The 18,059-nt window shown below is 36.8% G+C and overlaps 1 long non-coding RNA gene across 1 annotated transcript in view; it reads right to left on the reverse strand.

Moving 5' to 3' along the window:
• Window positions 1-600: 600 nt before the first annotated feature.
• The window catches only part of LOC141372527 (uncharacterized), a 41,934-nt gene continuing 24,475 nt past the window's right edge, over window positions 601-18,059 (reverse strand). Inside the window, exons 2-3 of the long non-coding RNA XR_012377804.1 lie at window positions 4,942-5,073; window positions 601-780 (exon numbers count right to left, since the gene is read on the reverse strand). This is a non-coding gene — a long non-coding RNA (uncharacterized lncRNA). The remainder of the gene's footprint in view (window positions 781-4,941; window positions 5,074-18,059) is intronic.

Consider the following 18,059-nt stretch of genomic DNA (forward strand, 5'->3'; position numbering starts at 1 on the left):
ATCGCTGGAACTTCATTAAGTGTGAGCTTTGATTTTGCTTAATAGTTGGGACTAATATTATCTCATCAGAGACTTGATTTCAATGTTTTCCCAGGAACTATTCAGAAGTAGTCATGAAAAAAACCAGGTATTTTCATTATTCAAAGTAAAGTAGAGAATTGAAGAGACCTAGCAATTTAGAAAGAATTGGTCATTTCAGTGCTGAATACTAGCTTGCAATAATTAGCAAACTCTAACATCTGAGAATCAATCACATCTTTGTTTTCATCTTGCAGGGAAGGCAATGAGAACTTAATGAGTCTGTGTGTGTATAAATGAGGTAATTACTCAGATTTTTTTTTTTCCCCAGCCCTCACTCTTCTCTTCAACCTTTCAGTCAAGGTTTTGGGTTTCCCACTGTCCATGTATAACTTCTATCAGATAATGGGAAACTGAGAGGGAAAACGGCCCAAACCCAATGAAGTTATAAGGGTGCTTGCTAAGTCAGAAAATAAATGAGTTTTCATCTGACTATTTTTGGTGACAAATTGCATTATATATTTAGCAATAATACTCTTACCATTTTAATTCCATAATGATTATATGAATTGTGAGCTCCTTCAATGTATGAATCAAATTATATTTCTCCAGTCTCTCCATACAGAGGTTCTTTCTGCCTGGAACATGGAAATTATGTCATAAACAGTTGTGAGTTAAATGGAGGTTTGCCACACCTTGTTTTGTAACTCATTCAAGTGCACAATTGCAAAGTTAGGTACTGCAGAAGAGAATGGTTGTAACCTGAGGAACAAGAATTTGAAAGTGAACTTTCCTCTCAATACAATGTCATGACCTGAGGTCCTGGGGATCAAGGAAACATCACCTTTGAATGCTTTGACATACTAAGGAGAGAACAGAGAGGATCTATAGACCCCAGGTTGAGGTCTGGGAGCCAGCGGGCTAGAGAGAGTTGATGCACCGATAACAGATGTGCTTTTCTTGAACAGCAAAATATTTTGGAAATAGGGAAATTTCACATAAAAAAATCACCTGGAGTTTTGACTTCTCTTGAATTTTAGTAGATTTGGCAACCCTTGACAGTAATCCTTCGGATCCAATGTGAAACATCGCTCTTGTTGCAATTTCAGTTCTCCAGTCTGTTATGTTCCTGTCAGTCTGTATCGTTTTATTTTAGGCCTTTAGACATTTGTGTGGTAACCCCTTCCCCATGATAACAAAATTAACCAGGACAGATGGGATTTTTTTTTGCCTTTAAGAACTTTTGCAGAGAGCTTGCGCTGAATTGAGTTTCCATTTCCTTGGTACTCAGTCAGGTACCCCATGCTTCTCTTGAGGTTGTACTAGCATACCCATTCCCAACAGCGAACTGGAAAATTACTAAGGAGCGTGTGGTAAATGGCCCGGCTGACAGTGAATCCTGACATTGTATGAAAAGACCCGGGGCTCCATCTTCTCATCATCGCAGCTTCAAGGATCTGGCTCATGGTGTCAACTGAGATCATGAGGAACATTGATAAAGCATGGTGGGGTGCTGGATGACACGTCTCTTTGTCATCTGACCCATAACCAAGACTTTGCCTGCCTTTATATCCCATAGTGGATAATTCTTCAAAAGTGGCAAAATTATTTTTATGCTTATTTTCACTGTGGATTTAACATTTTAACATTGTTTGTGAGTGATCCTAAAGACCCATGGAACATAGGAATTTATAATTGTGTTGAGTCTAGGCTTTGAAGATTGGTAGTCAGGACATTAAATCACTTCACTAGTTAGTGAGTCTTACAGACTACGTGTACTCACATCTCCATGTGACACTGCTGTCCCATTTTAATTTATACGCCTATATTTTCGGGTGGTATATATATTATATCACACTATTGTTGTCTCACAATAGGAAAATGTCACTCTAAAAGTAAGTAAGCAGTTTAAGTAGACCCTCAGTTTACCTCAAGTGCCGATTGAAAATATTTTTTCCAGATTTGGGAACTATTTCCAGTAATAAATCATATGGAGTGTTGGCAGAAACATTTCTCTAGGCTCTGTCTTTAATTTTGGATGTTGCTAGTATACTTATTTCACTCCTTCACAGGCCCGCTTCTCTAAGACCTATGAGGTTAGTAATGATTTTATGTAGAGTCACAATAGCCTTATGCCATTCATCCCAGTAACGTGCATGAGCTGAGAAGTTGGTTTGTCTTACAAATGCTAAGAAAAATGCTTCATGCCAAACTTCTTAACAGTGGCCTCTTCTCAGAGAATAAATCATTCTATGTTTTCTTTAAGATTCATTGCCAAAGTTTAAATATTTATAACTACAGATGAAGCGAGAATCATGGTTTTGAAGTCTTGAAGCATAAGCTAAAATCTTAAGCTCGGTAATTAATAATAAACTACATGTTTGTATACATACAACAGGTGTGTGGAAGGTCCAGGTTACCTATTTGACAGGGAGAAGCGAAAATTACGTGTTTAACACACAGGCCTATTTTTCCATTAGTAAAACAGGGCTATTTTATCAATTTAATCTCACTATGTAGCGATAGGGGTGGCAATGATTTAAGGGGAAAATAAAGAGGCAGGCCAAGAAAAGAGGAAGAGACAAAACGTGAGTGTCAGAGCAGAAATAGTTCAATGGCCTGGTAAGTAACCAAGTCCGAGAAGTCACTGACTAAGAGAGCTGCGCAAGACCCAAACTCCAAAGTCCCTGCAGAACGGTTTCCCACCATGGTGTTCGCAAGAATGGAGAGAGCCAGGGCAAGCAACTCAATAAAGGAACATGTGTACAGTGCCAAAAGTAGGACAAACAACTTGAGACAATTCCTTTTCCCAGCCTCAACTGCTTTTTCTCACTCTCTCTGGTTACTGTCAATTCCAATATAATTTGACAACAGGAATACAGGTGAAGCTAACTGAAAACAACTGGGGGATAGTGTGGGCAGGGGTCAGGGGAAAGTCACTGTTCTCTAAGGCCTTTTCTAACAATTCCAAGAAGGAAGCACAAACTGAGTGTCATTCTTGAATTTCTCCCTTAGGTCAGGTTTATTTCCAGTGTAGGAGGTAACTTGTTTCTGTGCTTCGTGGCCAATAGCCAAGAATCTTTCTTTCACTTATAAAGAAACTTCCATGAGGATGCAGAATGGGAATCAAAGAGAAAATGGACAGTGAAAATATGTGCAACCAGAGGCCACTCCTCACCCTTACTTGTCTGGTCCCAAAGTTCCACCCTACTCCCGAAGAACAACTTGCCCTGGGCCCAGATCCGGAAGGACTGCTAACTTCACATGAAGGCAGACCTTTGGGAAGAATGACTTCCTTCCCTTTCACACAACTCCAGTTACAATCCAATCATCTCTACTCTTCTTCTCATTCTCTTTACATGTTTAGCTTTCTCTGCTAGCTTCCTCAAACACAACTTAAGCTCGGAGTCTCCATTCTTAAAGGATCAGTGTGGGTCCTTCACAAGAATAGTATGAAGCATGATTTTGGTCTCCTCCATTAACTCGATCCAGATCTGTCATCTGATACTGCCCTGAGAGACTAGTAGAAGTTACATGTGCTGATTTTAACGCTCTGTCTGGTCCAAAGCCAGAGTGAATTCCAAAGATTTAAAGCAAATGTCTCTACTATTCAGGAAAAGATCACTGCCTGCCTAGGGGCTCCCGGCACAGTCTAGTAAGTACTCTACTACCCCCCACTATCTCTTCAGTAAACAGCTGTCAGTTGGTTAACTTCCTCTGCACTGTCATCTGCTAATGTAGACCAGTGCTGGCTAACAGAAATATAATGTGAGGCACAAATGTGAGCCACAGATATAATTTTAAATTTTCTACTAGCCCCATTTTAAAGAAGTAAAACAAAAAACAAAAAACAACAAGAACCAAAAACCAAGCAAGCAAACAAAAAGAACAGGTGAAATTAATTTTAATAAGATTTTATTTAACCCAATACATCTAAAATATTATCCTTACAACGTATGATCAATATAAAATTATTAATGAAATATCTTACATTCTTCTTTTGTACTGTTTTTGAAATCCATGGTGTGTTTTCTACTTACAGCACATTTCTGTTTGGACCCTCTGTATTCCAAGAGCTTAATAATCACTGTGGCTAGTGACTACTGTGTTGGACTGAATTGTTTCAGCCTTAAATAGAGGGCCTGGGGTTGAGAATTTCCCTTCCTCAGATCTACTGGAATTCCTTTGAGCCATACAGTTCCCTAAAAGAGAATGATTTCCTAAATCCTATACAATTTTTCTTCATGACTTAAAATATGTACTAAAGATACCTTTGCACATTTTTTCATTGGTTGTGACTCTGATGGATTCTAATATCTTGCTTTTTGCCATGTAGGTGACTGTCTTTAGATTTCTACCCTATTCTATACCTGCATCTCCACCCCTCTGCCCCCGTTCCCACTCCCACTCCTGCACAGAGGGCAATTTTCCAAGAATTTAAAGGGCCACACATTTTTATAATGCCATGATTTGTTCCAGACAACTCATTAGGTTTTTTTCCTCAACCTACAAACAGGATGAGAAAAGATAAATTGTTTTATTCCTGTTCTTGCTATTATAGTGGTGGGTGGGTATGTACTGGTTTTTGGCTTGAACACCAGTTATACTATTAATCATGTGATAGACAATATGTATCTATTGTCACTTAAAAAAATGTTTGCTGAGACTATATGACATGTTTACCAATTTCCCACGAGGATGTCCACTTCCATCCTAAGGCTGCTCTGGTTTAACTATTTGTCTTGGTTTCATGCCCCATCTTTATTTGTGTTATAATCTCCTCCATTAATATATAAATTAAAAATTATGCTGTTAGATTTCTTCAGTTATTTATTGATTCTTTAGTGATCCTAAATTTAAAACAAACCAACAATTCTCCACATAATTTTAATGTAAATGAATATATATTTCTGAAGTACTTACTGTTGATTAATTTGCAGTATTTTGGAAGAAATGGGGTTTACTTATGAGATATTTTTCTGGACTCTAGGTCCTGAGTGTGGTACCTTAGCTCTGAGCATTCAGGTCTTCATGGTCTCGGAGATGGGCTGATACCTGTAGGGAAAAGTAATCTTTTTTTTTAAATTTTTTTAATTTTATTTATTTGAGAGAGAGAGAGACAGAGATAGTGACAGAGAGAGCACAAATGGGGAGGAGAGGGAGAAGCAGGCTCCCCACAGAGCAGGGAGCCCGATGCGGGACTCGATCCCAGGACCCTAGGATCATGATCCTGGGATCATGACCTGAGCCGAAGGCAGACGCTTAACCGACTGAGCCACCCAGGCGCCCGGGAAAAGTAATCTTTTAACAGGAGCAAACAGAAAGCTAGTGTGTGTGCAAATGCCCTAACTTTCATCAAACAGCCTATAAAGGAAGAACAAAACAGAGGGGATAAGAGTTACTTGAACTACTATGCTTGTCTCTAAGCAGGAAGTGTTTTATTCAAGAGAAATGCACTCTCCTTATGACTCTAACTGCACAGGGAAGATGAATGTTCCACAGAGAGAGCTGCCCATTCTCTTCTCTGGTCAGGAGAAGGCAGCTTACAGGGTGCCTGGACAAAGTTGTGTGTTTTCAAGAGTGCCCTCCAATGGGACAGAGACATCAAAAAAGAAAGCTAAGACTGTGGGTGAAACTCTCTAAAACTCAGCAGATCCATTTGGAATGAGTGCAGAAGACTTGAAACATCAAATTTTCTAATTTTATAGAGGAGAGTTAAACTGGCTTTGTTTTGGATTGAGAAGATAGATAATGTTTGATCAGTGCTTTTTTATTCCCAGAAGAGGAAGAGTAATATAAACACAGAATGGGCAGAAAAGAGTCAGTAAGAAATTTGACTGTTAGACTTTGTATAGGAGTTCCCCCATTTGGTGGAACTCCTACAGCGGATTGTGTTATTAGTCTTCTTTTCTTCTTGGTCTAGCCTAGTGCCGGGCGCCTGCTCTGTCCTCAATAAATATTTATTGAATTAATAAACAAAACATCCAGATTTCTTAAATTTTTGTTATATGTATTATGAGAACAATGTTTTAGTTACTATAAGGAGGAGAAGGCACCGGTTCAGCTAAACTGTTATTAGCCAACAGTTGTTAAATGATAGTAAGATTTTCAGAGAAGTTGGCAAACAATCTCCCGTGCTCCCATTGCCCATCACCCAGAGCCCTCCACTGAAGAAGGAAGGTCTGGTGCCACGGGGCTCTGCACTGGCCATCACTTCTAATTGGGCAGATTCTGGCTGGCAGCGCCTGAGCTGCGATATTGTGAATATGCTCCTCCAGCGTGTATGGAACAAAACCCTTTGGAAAAGCATAGGATGTTACGTGTCTTAAGATATATTTATTCTCAGTGAAAAACTTTCCTGAAAGGATCACTTTAAGTTTTGTTGTTGCTGTTATGTTTTCGTAAGACTCTTAGGACTACACTATGAAAGAAGCAAACTGAAAATAGGGACCCTTTTGTGAAAGTAAATTCCATTTGATTTAGTATGTGCTCTTTAAAACCTGATTTGTCTCTCTTACAGTTTGTCTTGTTGTACTGTTAAAAGGTTTACTGCACGGGGCTGACACTGCAGTAGCAATGTGTCAAACAGTTTGGGAAAAACAAATTGTCAGCATTTATCAGGGGTGGGGAATATTTACAAATCCTCGACTAAATTTGCAGTGCTTGGTCACATGGAGACAAAAACATGAAAGAATACCTGAAAAAAATATTTGAGACAAGGAGAGAAAAGTTAAAGCTGTTAGTCATGGACACTTCTGATGTACTTTATACAGGTGTCACTTTCTACACTGCATTGTGTTATTATTTACCTTGCAGTTCAAATCTTACCTTCCATTTTGTGCTTGGGAAGGGGAAAATGGACAAATTATGAAAAAGAAGAATAAGTCAACAAAGAAGAAAGATACACAAAGCAATCTTGTAACCTGATTATGTGTTCTTGAGCTCTCTCTGAGGTTTTGTTATAACTAAGTGAATAATTGTTTTAAAATCCTATTTTATACCATTGGTGAGAACATACTTTACTACCCAGAGTATTCCTTTTACAGAATGAAATTTCAATATGTGACAGAACACTGAATTTTATTAGGTGACTAAAACCATAAAAAAAATGAGGTTATTTTTAAAGAACTGGGTGATGGAGGTCTTGTGAAGGTTTTATTAGCAACTATCAGCTAGAATCGACAAATAATTTTGGTTAAGTATGGGAGGAAACTTGTCTGATTTATCACAGTCAAAATGCTTTCAATAAAATTTAGTGTTAAAGTACAAACAAATACCTATATGCAAAACTGCTTTGTTTTGGGATAGGAGCAATCTTACTAATACTAGTCTCATGAATTTTAATCCTCCAAAATAAGTTTATAAAAAGACAAAAGACAAATAAAGAAATAGGGCTTCCAGTAAAGGCATGGAAGCCTGTGAGGTCCTTATCCTGCAGAATAAAGCAGCAAGTATTAGGAGAATCAGACTTTATTTTTGTAGACCTGGTTTTCTTAGATTCAGTCTGTGCTTTCTTAAATGTTTTCTCCATTTGCTATACTTTTTCCAAATTTTGTTCTTTTCTCCTCTCTTCAAAACTTTTCTTAGACTCTCCCCTAAAAAGTACTATTTCTATTAATAATCAGTGTTAATGATGCAACAGATTTTTAAAGACACAAAATAAAAATTGAATGTAGTAAATAAATTCCAATATTAAGATAGTATAATTGTCTTCTAGTTTTATTTGTACTCCCTGTGTTTCACCATATGAAGAGAACATCATCTGAGAAAAATATATTGAAGGTAATTACAGAACAAACTTCCATGTCATGAAGACATATGCTAGTCAATTGATTTTCTTTATTTCAAAACCACTGTGTATTGGACTATCAGATAAAATCTGTCTTTGAGAGTCACAGTGGAATGAGAATTGGAGAAGATTTTAAAAATCAATTTGTTGTGCTCTTCATTTTATAAACGAGGGAACCGAGGCCCAGAGGGATCAGTGACTTTTGCAAGATGGTGCAGCTAGTTAATGGCAAAACCAAAATGGATCCCGAGGACTCCTGTCCCCTGTTCCAGCCCTGAGTACATTATACCATGCTACCTTCCCTATATGAGCAAAAAACCACAATATTGTTATGGAACAACATGTGGTTCTAAGAATAGAATGAGAATAATGAGAACAAACCTGAGGATACAGCAATTAATAATGTGTAGTTTTTCAGTTAACTCGATTTTTCTCTGAGCTAGTCTCCATCTCTTCAGAAAAATGTAAATATTGTGATAAAAATCTTAAAACTTTTAAGGAAAAATCACTCTATGGCTAATGTTAGGTAAATTTAAAAAGGAAAATAAATTTTTGTCGATAAGTAAGACACAATATAATAGTAAACTCCCCAGAGATTAGACCATTCAGTTCCACCCACTGTCAGTCTTGTCCCGGTGGGTAGCAGGCCCTGTGTACCCACAAGGGCATTAGAAGGTTCAGTCTTTTTCTTCTAGTGCCACATGTGCATTGAGTGGTGTTCAATATTGGTTTGGACATGAGAGACCACTTTAAGAGGATCATGTGCAACGTTGTGCATTGCTCCTCCCTCCTCTCTTTCTTGTAGACCCCTCTGAAAATCCCATATGTTATTGCTTTGCAAAACTCAAATCGTGTATATTCATCCTTGAATATGACAGCAATATATACTTTATTTTCCAGATGGAGAAAGTCTTCTCCATAAAAATCAATAACTTAAAAAATATATATTAGTTAACAGTAACTTGGAAGTGATTCAGAGGAAAAATAAAGCTATTTTCACCATATGTAAATCCAAGTGAATCATAAAACTTTCAGTGGTGTTTGGATCAAAATATCCTGCTCTCTTTTCAGTTCATTGAAGTCACATAGGAATGTAAGATAATCTAATGTGAAAGTTCTTAAAATCTTTTATATTTTTATTATGTATTGCCTTTAGTTTAAATTCCTAGATAGAACTAAAATGGTCAAGGCATGTTTTTAAATCTACACGTTCAGAAAAACATTTCTTTCCAAATATCAAGAGTAAAGCGTGTTAATGTCAGAGAGCCCAAGCTCAAAAACACTTTAAGCGCATATAGTTTTTCTGTTTAACTCTCATGTTAAGCTAATTTATACTTAAATTAAAGTATTATTATATTTTAGGTCACAATTTTGGCTTCTTAAAATCTAAACAGAAAAATATTTTTAAAACCTAATAGAAAGATTTCTGAGAAATAATTTTAGCAGAAGTTAAAATATGCTAAAACCATTCAGGTGTACAGGAAAAGAGATTTCACTGTGTTAAATTAAGAGTTGCTTTTAAAAATATATTTTAATACATAAAATGCATTTTCAGAATGTTATTTAGTTTGGGTATATGTTTATAATAATATGCTTTAAAAGTGAAATCAATTAATTGTTTCATTATTCAAACTGAGCAAAATACTAGAATAGTAAAAAAAGGTTATGAAATAAAATATGTAGGTGGTGGCTGATTTACGTCTTTTTCAGTCTTAGCTATTTCAGATGACTTGCAGTTTAATAATTTAGTTTAATAGCAACAATTAAACTCTTTCTCTGGGTATCCAATTTCTTTTTGACCATGCCACTTCCATGTGTTCTCTTAGATATGAGTTAACAAGATAAATGAGCGCAGAAACTATGAGTAGGCTGCAAAAGGGAAAATGCTCCTGGAGAACATCTGTTTTGGGTAAAGCAATTTAATTACAAAGATCGTGGTGGTATTGTCAGGATTTATTTCAAGAGAAGAGCAAGAAGCAAAAGAGGACAGTGAGAACCCTTGACACCCTCTTTCCTCACAGAATTTTATCATCAGCAATGAAGGGGCCAAGAAAAATCTACCTTCTTTTGTTTTCCTTTGTATCAATTTCCTCTTCTGAAATAAGGAAGTCTAAACAAAGTAGTTTGGCTTTTGAAATTATATATATATATAATGTATATAATACATATACACACATTTACATAACATACACACATATACATAATAGATACACATTCCAGTTTTAGGTGTATTTAGATGTATTCTCTGAGCAGTAAAATCCACCTTAGAGAGATTATAGAGACTGCCATTTTTCCTTAGGTTTCCAAGCCTGTTTTAATTCATAGAATGATTCAACATCCTTGTTAGGAATGTGTAGGTTCGGGATCAATGATTCACCTATGTACCTTCAAGACCAACAAAAAAAGCTTTCTAATAAAGCTTATGTTGGTTTAGGAAGTAACATGAAGTAGACTGTGATTTATGGAGAAATGGTAGTTTATATTAAAAACAAAAAAGATTATAGGAGAAATCAGCTATTGTACCATTTGTTTAGATATTAATTTTAGCATCATTAAAACTTGGATGGAACTGTGGCACCTGGGGCACTGAGTCCATTAAGCACCAGACTCTCGGTTTTGGCTCAGGTCATGATTTCAGGGTTGTGAGATCAAGTCCCACACCCGGCTTTGCACTCAGTGTGGAGTCAGCTTGAGATTCTCTCTCCCTCCCCCTCTGTTCCTCCCCACCACACATGCTCTCTCTCTAAAATGAATAAATAAATTAAAAAAAACTTTGATGGAATAATATTTGTGTTATTCATTAATACATCTCTTTAGTGGCAGTATTTGAGATAGTAAATATTCATAATTGAAGGCACTTGTCACACCTACTAGGACAAGCAAGCAGGAGAAAAGTGTGAGGTCAAAGCCTTCAGAAGGTTCACAGGAGTGTTCTTGTTAGTTCTTCTCTTTCTCTTTGGCTACCTTAGTTGCCTCTCAGATCCACACATGAACCAAGAGAAACCCTTTCTGATCATAAATGAAGGGAAAGAAGCAAGAGACATCTTATGATACCATTTTGAATGAAATGAAAAAATGTGGGCTATATGACAAGTCAAGCACATACAAAATGTGGATTAATAGACTGAAGTCAGACTTAGAGGGTATCTCTCAACATGTATTTCAAGGTCCACCAGTGGTCTGTGCGAGCTCCTCTGAAGGGTTTAACATGGATCCAGACTTGCAAGTTTTTTTTTGTTGTTCTTACAGGTAAGTGGTCTGAAAGACCTTGGATTTCTATTTTTCTTTGTATAATTAAGGGTTAATTACTGAAATTAAAAAACCATTTCTGATAGTTGATAACATAACATGCATAAACTAAAATTAGCATGATAGTAGGGGTGTCTGTGTTGCTCAGTCTGTTGAGGGTCTGACTCTTGATTTCCATTCAGGTCATGATCTCAGGGTCCTGGGATTAAGCCTTGTATCAGGTTACTCAAGGGAGAGTCTGCTTCTCTCTCTCTCCCTCTCTCTCTGCCCCCCTTCCTGCTCACATTCTCTTTTTCTCTCTCTAAAATAATAAATAAATCTTTTTTTTAAAGATTTTATTTATTTATTTGACAGAGAGAGAGAGAGATAGCTAGAGCAGGAACACAAGCAGGGGGAGTAGGTGAGGGAGAAGCAGGATTCCTGCTGAGCAGGGAGCCCGACACAGGGCTCGATCCCAGAACCCTGGGATCATGACCTGAGCCGAAGGCAGATGCTTAATGACTGAGCCACCCAGGCACCCCAAATAAATCTTTAAAAAATAAAATTAGCATGAAAATACAGTTTGCTGAAGACTTTAATTTCATAGTCTTAATAGAATTCCAGTGATTTGATATGATAAAGCTTTTCCTATACAGTAGAGCTAATGAGTGGTAAAAATCAAGACTTGCAAACATTTCTCACATTAGCAGAGTGCTCTTTATAATTCATTCAGCTGAGTAATAGGTTGGATCACAGAACCAGGTTTCAATACCTTTATAGTCTAGAACAGGATGCCAAATCCAAGAAGAGGAAATTTAATTAGTAGTAAATATTACACAGTTTTAGACTTCATTTTGAAATAACACCTGAATTTGGGAGTCTTTGCTTTGTGTATATTCGTGAGAAATACTTTCAAACTTTAGGAGGCACACTGATGATGAACTTGAGTTTGTGCAGGGAAGGGTGAATGGTCTGGAAACATGTACAGTTAAAATAACTGGAAGAACCTAGAGGAGGAAGGATTTAGAGTAAATGAAATAGGTGTCAGATGAACGAGGGATCTTCTTTATCCTGTAGAGTTCCATCTTCATTTGTGGAAATGCTGAGAGGAGATATGTTAGATAATGACATAAAAGAGGACACCTTCTTCTGCATTTCAGTTTTCTACTCTGAAAGAGGATAAGGAATAACAAAGGAACATCTAGTTAGCATGTAAAATCCTTGGAGCATGTAATAGATGATGTGATATACTTCCCAGTTCCCCCCTTTGGAATGGAGGACTACTTTTCCTAGCTGCTTGGCATGCTGCTGATGGACAGCTCTCAGCTATTATAAGGTTGCAGGAGTGGTACATCTGAGATCAGGCACATGCAGGACTGGGGGGCACAAACAAGCTGCACAAGCAGGAGGCCCAGACTCCTGGGAGTCCCTTGTCCTTTTTCACTGATGTCACAGTATCTCCCCCTTCATTCACTCCTATAGCCACATTGGGGGACCCACTTTATAGCAAAGGAAGTAAGGCATTGAGCACACGAGATTTAGTGATTGTATCCCATACTACACCCTCCAGAAGCTCTTCTTTTTAAAGTTTTACTCCAGGAAAAGAGTTCCATCAGAATCATGGAGGAGCTGTTCTCAGAACTTCAATCTCTCCTCATACTCCAAAACCACCTCCTGGTCCAAGTAACTACCATTTTGCACCTGAAACAATATCTATCTTGTCTCTTTGCTTCTACTCTTGAGTCTCATATCATCCACCCTGTAACATCTAGAGTGAAGTTTTGACAACAGAAATCAATCATGTAATTTCTCTGCTGAAAACACTTCAAAGGTTTCTCATTGTCCTCAGAATAAAATTACACTTTATGGCCTCAGGCTATACAGACCTTATTTCCTCCTACCACTTTCCCTCTTGCTCACTTTGGCCAGCCACATTGGCCTCACTCTTTCTTGACCATGTAAAACTCCTTTCCATACCAGAATCTTGCTTTACTCTGTTGTCCCCTCTGCTTGGAATCTCCTTTCTCCTGATCTTCACATGATTGGTAGCTTCACTAACTTGAGGTCTGGTTCAGGTCCCTGGACAAATGTCACTTTGCTCAGAAAGGTCTTTCCAGACCACTCTATCTAAAATACCCTCACACCATCCATCACAACCTATTAGCTTAGTTTGCTTTGATTTCTTTCAATGTACACAAAACACTGTACATGTAACAATTTCTCATGAGATAGTTATATAAGTATTAACTTGGAATTTGGGTATTAATTGCTATTTACATATGAGTATCAGATTCCCCACTCAGTGTAAGCCCCATGAGGATGAGTCTTTTTGCTCGCTTGTTTTTAACTTTAGCACTGCTTGGCACGTGTTAAGTACTCAATAATTATTTGTTGAATTAATGAATGATGAAGACATTTATTAAATGTTGACCAACTGATGGTTTCTGAATCTGCTGCCTTCTTTTGCAATAGATCTGGCTTTTTTTCTGAGAATAAACCAAATGGAAACATGAATGAAAGATCATTACATTCATCCCTTTTAAAAGAAAAGGTACTTTTTACATGGCTAGGTTATACAATCTATTGCTCTGAAGAAAACATCTGTTCTTGAGCTTGCTTTGGTAAGAGTGTTTGATATGCCTGGCCCAGATTTTAATTATAAACTTCCAGATGAGTCATTCTTTCTTTGGGAACATTTATCCTACCTGTTTCCACCACTTCCTCTGGAGAGGTTAATCTAAATTCTGATAATACCAAGAAGGGCAGAACTTGAGTTTTCTTCTTATTAACAAGTTTAAATGGGGTTTTTTGAAGGTTTTCTTTTATTTGAAATGCATTAATTATGACTTTTAAAATTGAAGTCAGCCATTAATACATAATTTAGAGAACTAACATCACTGTTGTCTTTCTCAATGGCACAGACAAAGCACTTTGTAAAGTAAATCTTTGTTTATTGTTACAGTAAAGTTCATGAGCCTTCAAGCCTAATATTTTTAAGATAATTTTTCAGTGGTTATAGACACCGGGGCACCTGGGTGGCTCAGTCGTTAAGCGTCTGCCTTCAGCTCAGGTCATGATTACAGGGTCCTGGGATCGAGCCCTGTATCCGGCTCTCTGCTCTGCGGGAAGCCTGCTTCTCCCTCTCCCACTCCCCCTGCTTGTGTTCCCTCTCTCACTGTGTCTCTCTCTGTCAAATAAATAAATAAAATCTTAAAAAAAAGTAGCTATAGACACCGAACAGCCATTTGTAAGCAGGAGAACTTATTGATTTACATTGTATTTAAACAAAAAAATTTGATGAAATATCCAGCTCACCAATCCAAGAGTTCTTTTGCTTTTGTTATGTAAGAAGTCAAGACTACTTTATGTTCGATTTAGACATGAAATGGCATTTCTCAGAAACATTCAGAATTAAAAAAAGTTGCAAAAATATAATTGGATATTATCCTGCTGATAGCCTTCGTCAGAGATTTTGGGGCATGGTGGCCCTATCTTTAGGAGACTAAAGTGACCTCGGCCAAATGGCAGCAGAGCTTCTCTGCATCCTTCCACCTTTAAAGGCACGATCCTCTCTCAGACATAGGAAGACCTGGTTAAAATTTAACTCAAGATAGACTATAAAGGACAGTGCAGTCATCCACTGTGGTAGATAGAATAATGGCCCATAAAAAAAAATGTCCATATCCTAATACCCTGAACTTGTGACTATGTTAACTTACATGACAAAGGTACTCTATATATGTGAGTAAGTTAAGAACCTTGAGATTGGGAGGTTATCCCTGATTATCCAGGTAAGCCCAGTATAATCATAAGGGTCCTTATAAAAAGAGTGCAGGGGAAGTCAGAGTCAGAAGAGAAGGCAATATAATAAGACAAGCAGAGATTGGAGTGATGTGGCCATGAACCAAAGTTTGTCGGCAGCTTCTAGAAGCTGGAAAAGGCAATGAACGGATTTTCCTCTGAAGGCTCCAGAAGTAACCAGCCATGTGGACACCTTGATTTTAGCCCCATAAGATTCATTTTAGACTTTGGACCTCCAGAGTTGTAAGAGAATAAATTTACATTGTCTTAAGCCATTAAGTTTGTGGTAATTTGTTACAGAAGCAATAGGAAACTAATACACTTACCAAAGCTAGATGAGACATGTGCTTCATGGTGTCCTAAAAAATGTTCTTTCCATGTGAGTTTCCAGGGTTACTGTTGTGGTTAAAGTGTCAGGTTTGTGAATAGGGATGATGTTAATTTATCTGTTCAATGACAGTTATTGAGTACATACCATGCTGCATAAATCATTTTATGTATGGGGGTTACTGCAGCAAAAAGACATCATAATGTCAAGGAGCCCTATTTGTTGAATATTTGCCTGCAATCCGTCCTTTAAATTTTGGCATAAAGAAACTCTTGACTATGGTTTTGTGGTAAGGTGATACAGATGAATAGAGATCCACTTCAGCATATAAGTTTAAGTCTAAGAATACTCTGTATCTTAATTCTTTCCTTTATCTATTCAAACCTAGTCTGAATCTATTACAAAGATTCTTAAGCAAAATGCATTACCCTGTGGAAGGCATACAAAAATCTCAAGAAATATGTGTGTAATTTGTGTAAGGCCATTTTAAAATTGCCATTGCTTTAATTTTTGTTACATTATTTGATACATTTGAAATTTACAAATGAAATTAAATGAGAACATGAAATCTAAGTTTCAGAAACACTGATTTAGAGTCACTGAGACCTTTCAACTTTTTCGGGGAAATTCCTCATACCCTATTTTTCCTTTTTGCTCTAACTGTGACAACTTCATATGGCATTGAATTTAGTTCCTCAACTATGCTGTTAATTCTTCCATGCTGAGGACCACGTCTTAGTCACTTGTGTACCCCACAACTATTATAGGGCTTACCATTTACTGTATGCTCAATGCACACTTAATGATTTTGATTTCCTATTCTGAGATTTTAAAGATTATTTGCCAAGTATTTTATAATTCCCCGAGCAGTTTTCACAATGCTGATGCCAGCAAAGACATTTAGTACTTCTGATCAACCAATTAATTATTTGGTTAAATTACAGTTACAACCTTGTATCCTGTGTCAATTTTACCTTTAGATTATTTAACTAATCCTCATTGATTGTTTTGATTATTTTTTTTCTGTGATTCTAACTGGGAAGTCATTTAAAAAATTACATTATATTTTCATAAAATTAATTTGTTATCTCATTGGCTGGCTAGTTAGGGCTCTTTTGTATTTTGTGCTTCATAGGTCATTGAATTTATGTGAAAATATTTATTTCCTTGTTCTTTGACTTCTTTTTTCTTCTACCCAAGTGGCAATTCTTTTTTTTAAGTTTTTGATTTATAAATGATTCTTTTCCATAATGTATTTATGTCTTATTTTATGTGTAAACTATTTTAATTTGAAATCTAGATTTTGCTAGTTGACATAATCACTTACAATCTTATTAATATCTCTGGTAGAAAATATTACATTGATGATAAAATTTTAATCTAATTTATCCTAGAACAGTAATTTTCTTTCATTTGCTAACTGATCCACCACCCACACCTCAAAGCCCCAGTCCAGACAGGACAGGAGCCAGGAAGAGCTCTTTATCTCTTTCTTATGGATCTAAAAAATAAAAATCAGAAGCTTCACTGGGAAAGATTACTACTCCCATTAAATTTTTAACTCAAATGATTATAATTTGGAACAATCAAATTTTGTGAATTCTTTACAGATGAAGTCCTATAGTTTTATCTGAAGATAAGTTACTTTGAGGGACCCCCTCTTTTATTAGCTGAAGGAACATTTTCCAAATACCTATCATAGCTAATTACACCTGGAAATGCATTTACTTTTTAGAGTGCCAACTACCTTGATCATACAGAAAATTGTGTTGTTGCTCTCAAGAGATGTATGTTCTCCTATGCTGAAAGTTCATGACACATAGAAGCACAATAATTTTATCTCTTTCACTCATGAAATAATTGCTGAATGGGAAAAGACATGTCCACCAAAGGAAAAAAAAAGGCAAGGAAAGAAAATTTCCAATAATTTTGTCTACAGTGTCAGCAAGATGGCAGAATAGGAAGTCCCAGTCCTTGTTCCCCTAGAGAAACACTAATAAAGCAATAATAAGATAAGAACTACAGAATCTAGTCAAGAATTGCAACACCTCAGATGAGAATGAAATCGAGAAAAAACACTTTGAAATGGCTAAGTAGAGCAGCTTCACTTTACTCATGTCAGTCCCTCCCCCAAGACAGTACAGCTCAGTGTTAAGAGAGAGATCTACCCCATCTGCAATTCTTCCTTGGAGGAAGCAGTGACCTTGCAGGACAGAAAGAAATGGGATGATATATTCAAAGTACTAAAAGAAAATAACTGCCAATCAAAAATACTATGCCTGGCAAAACTGTCCTTCAAAAATTAAGGAGAGATAAAAACATTCCCAGACAGACAAAAGCTGAAGAAATACATCACCACTAGGTCTGATTTACAATAGTGGCATGGGAGTTCCTCAAACCACAATGAAGGGATGCTAATTAGTAACATGAAAATAGAAAGTATAAAGGTAAATATAAGGCACCTGGGTGGCTCAGTCAGTTAAGTGTCTGCCTTCAGCTCAGGTCATGATCCTGGGATCCTGGGATTGAGTCCCACATTGGGTTCCCTGCTCAACCGGGAGCCTGCTTCTCTCTCTCCCATTGCTCCTCCCCCCGCTCATGCTCTCTCTCTCTGTCAAATAAATAAATAAAGCTTAAAAAAAAGTAAGTATATAAACAGAGAATACTGTAATAATGGTGTGTACATTACTTTTAATTTTAGAATAGAAATTTTAATGACAAAAAGTTAAGAATGACTATACAAACTTGTTAATGGATTCAAATATAAAAAGATGCAAATTATAACATAAAGTGTATGGGGGGAAGTAAAATATAGACTTTTGGAATGTGATTCAAATTAAATTTCAGTTTAAACTAGATTGTAATAACTGGAAGATGTTTTATGTAATCCTATGG

This window comes from Callorhinus ursinus, unplaced genomic scaffold (genome assembly GCF_003265705.2).
Source record: "Callorhinus ursinus isolate GAN/ISIS: 27379988/994484 unplaced genomic scaffold, GSC_fseal_2.0 scaffold4, whole genome shotgun sequence".
Taxonomy (NCBI): Eukaryota; Metazoa; Chordata; class Mammalia; order Carnivora; family Otariidae; genus Callorhinus; species Callorhinus ursinus.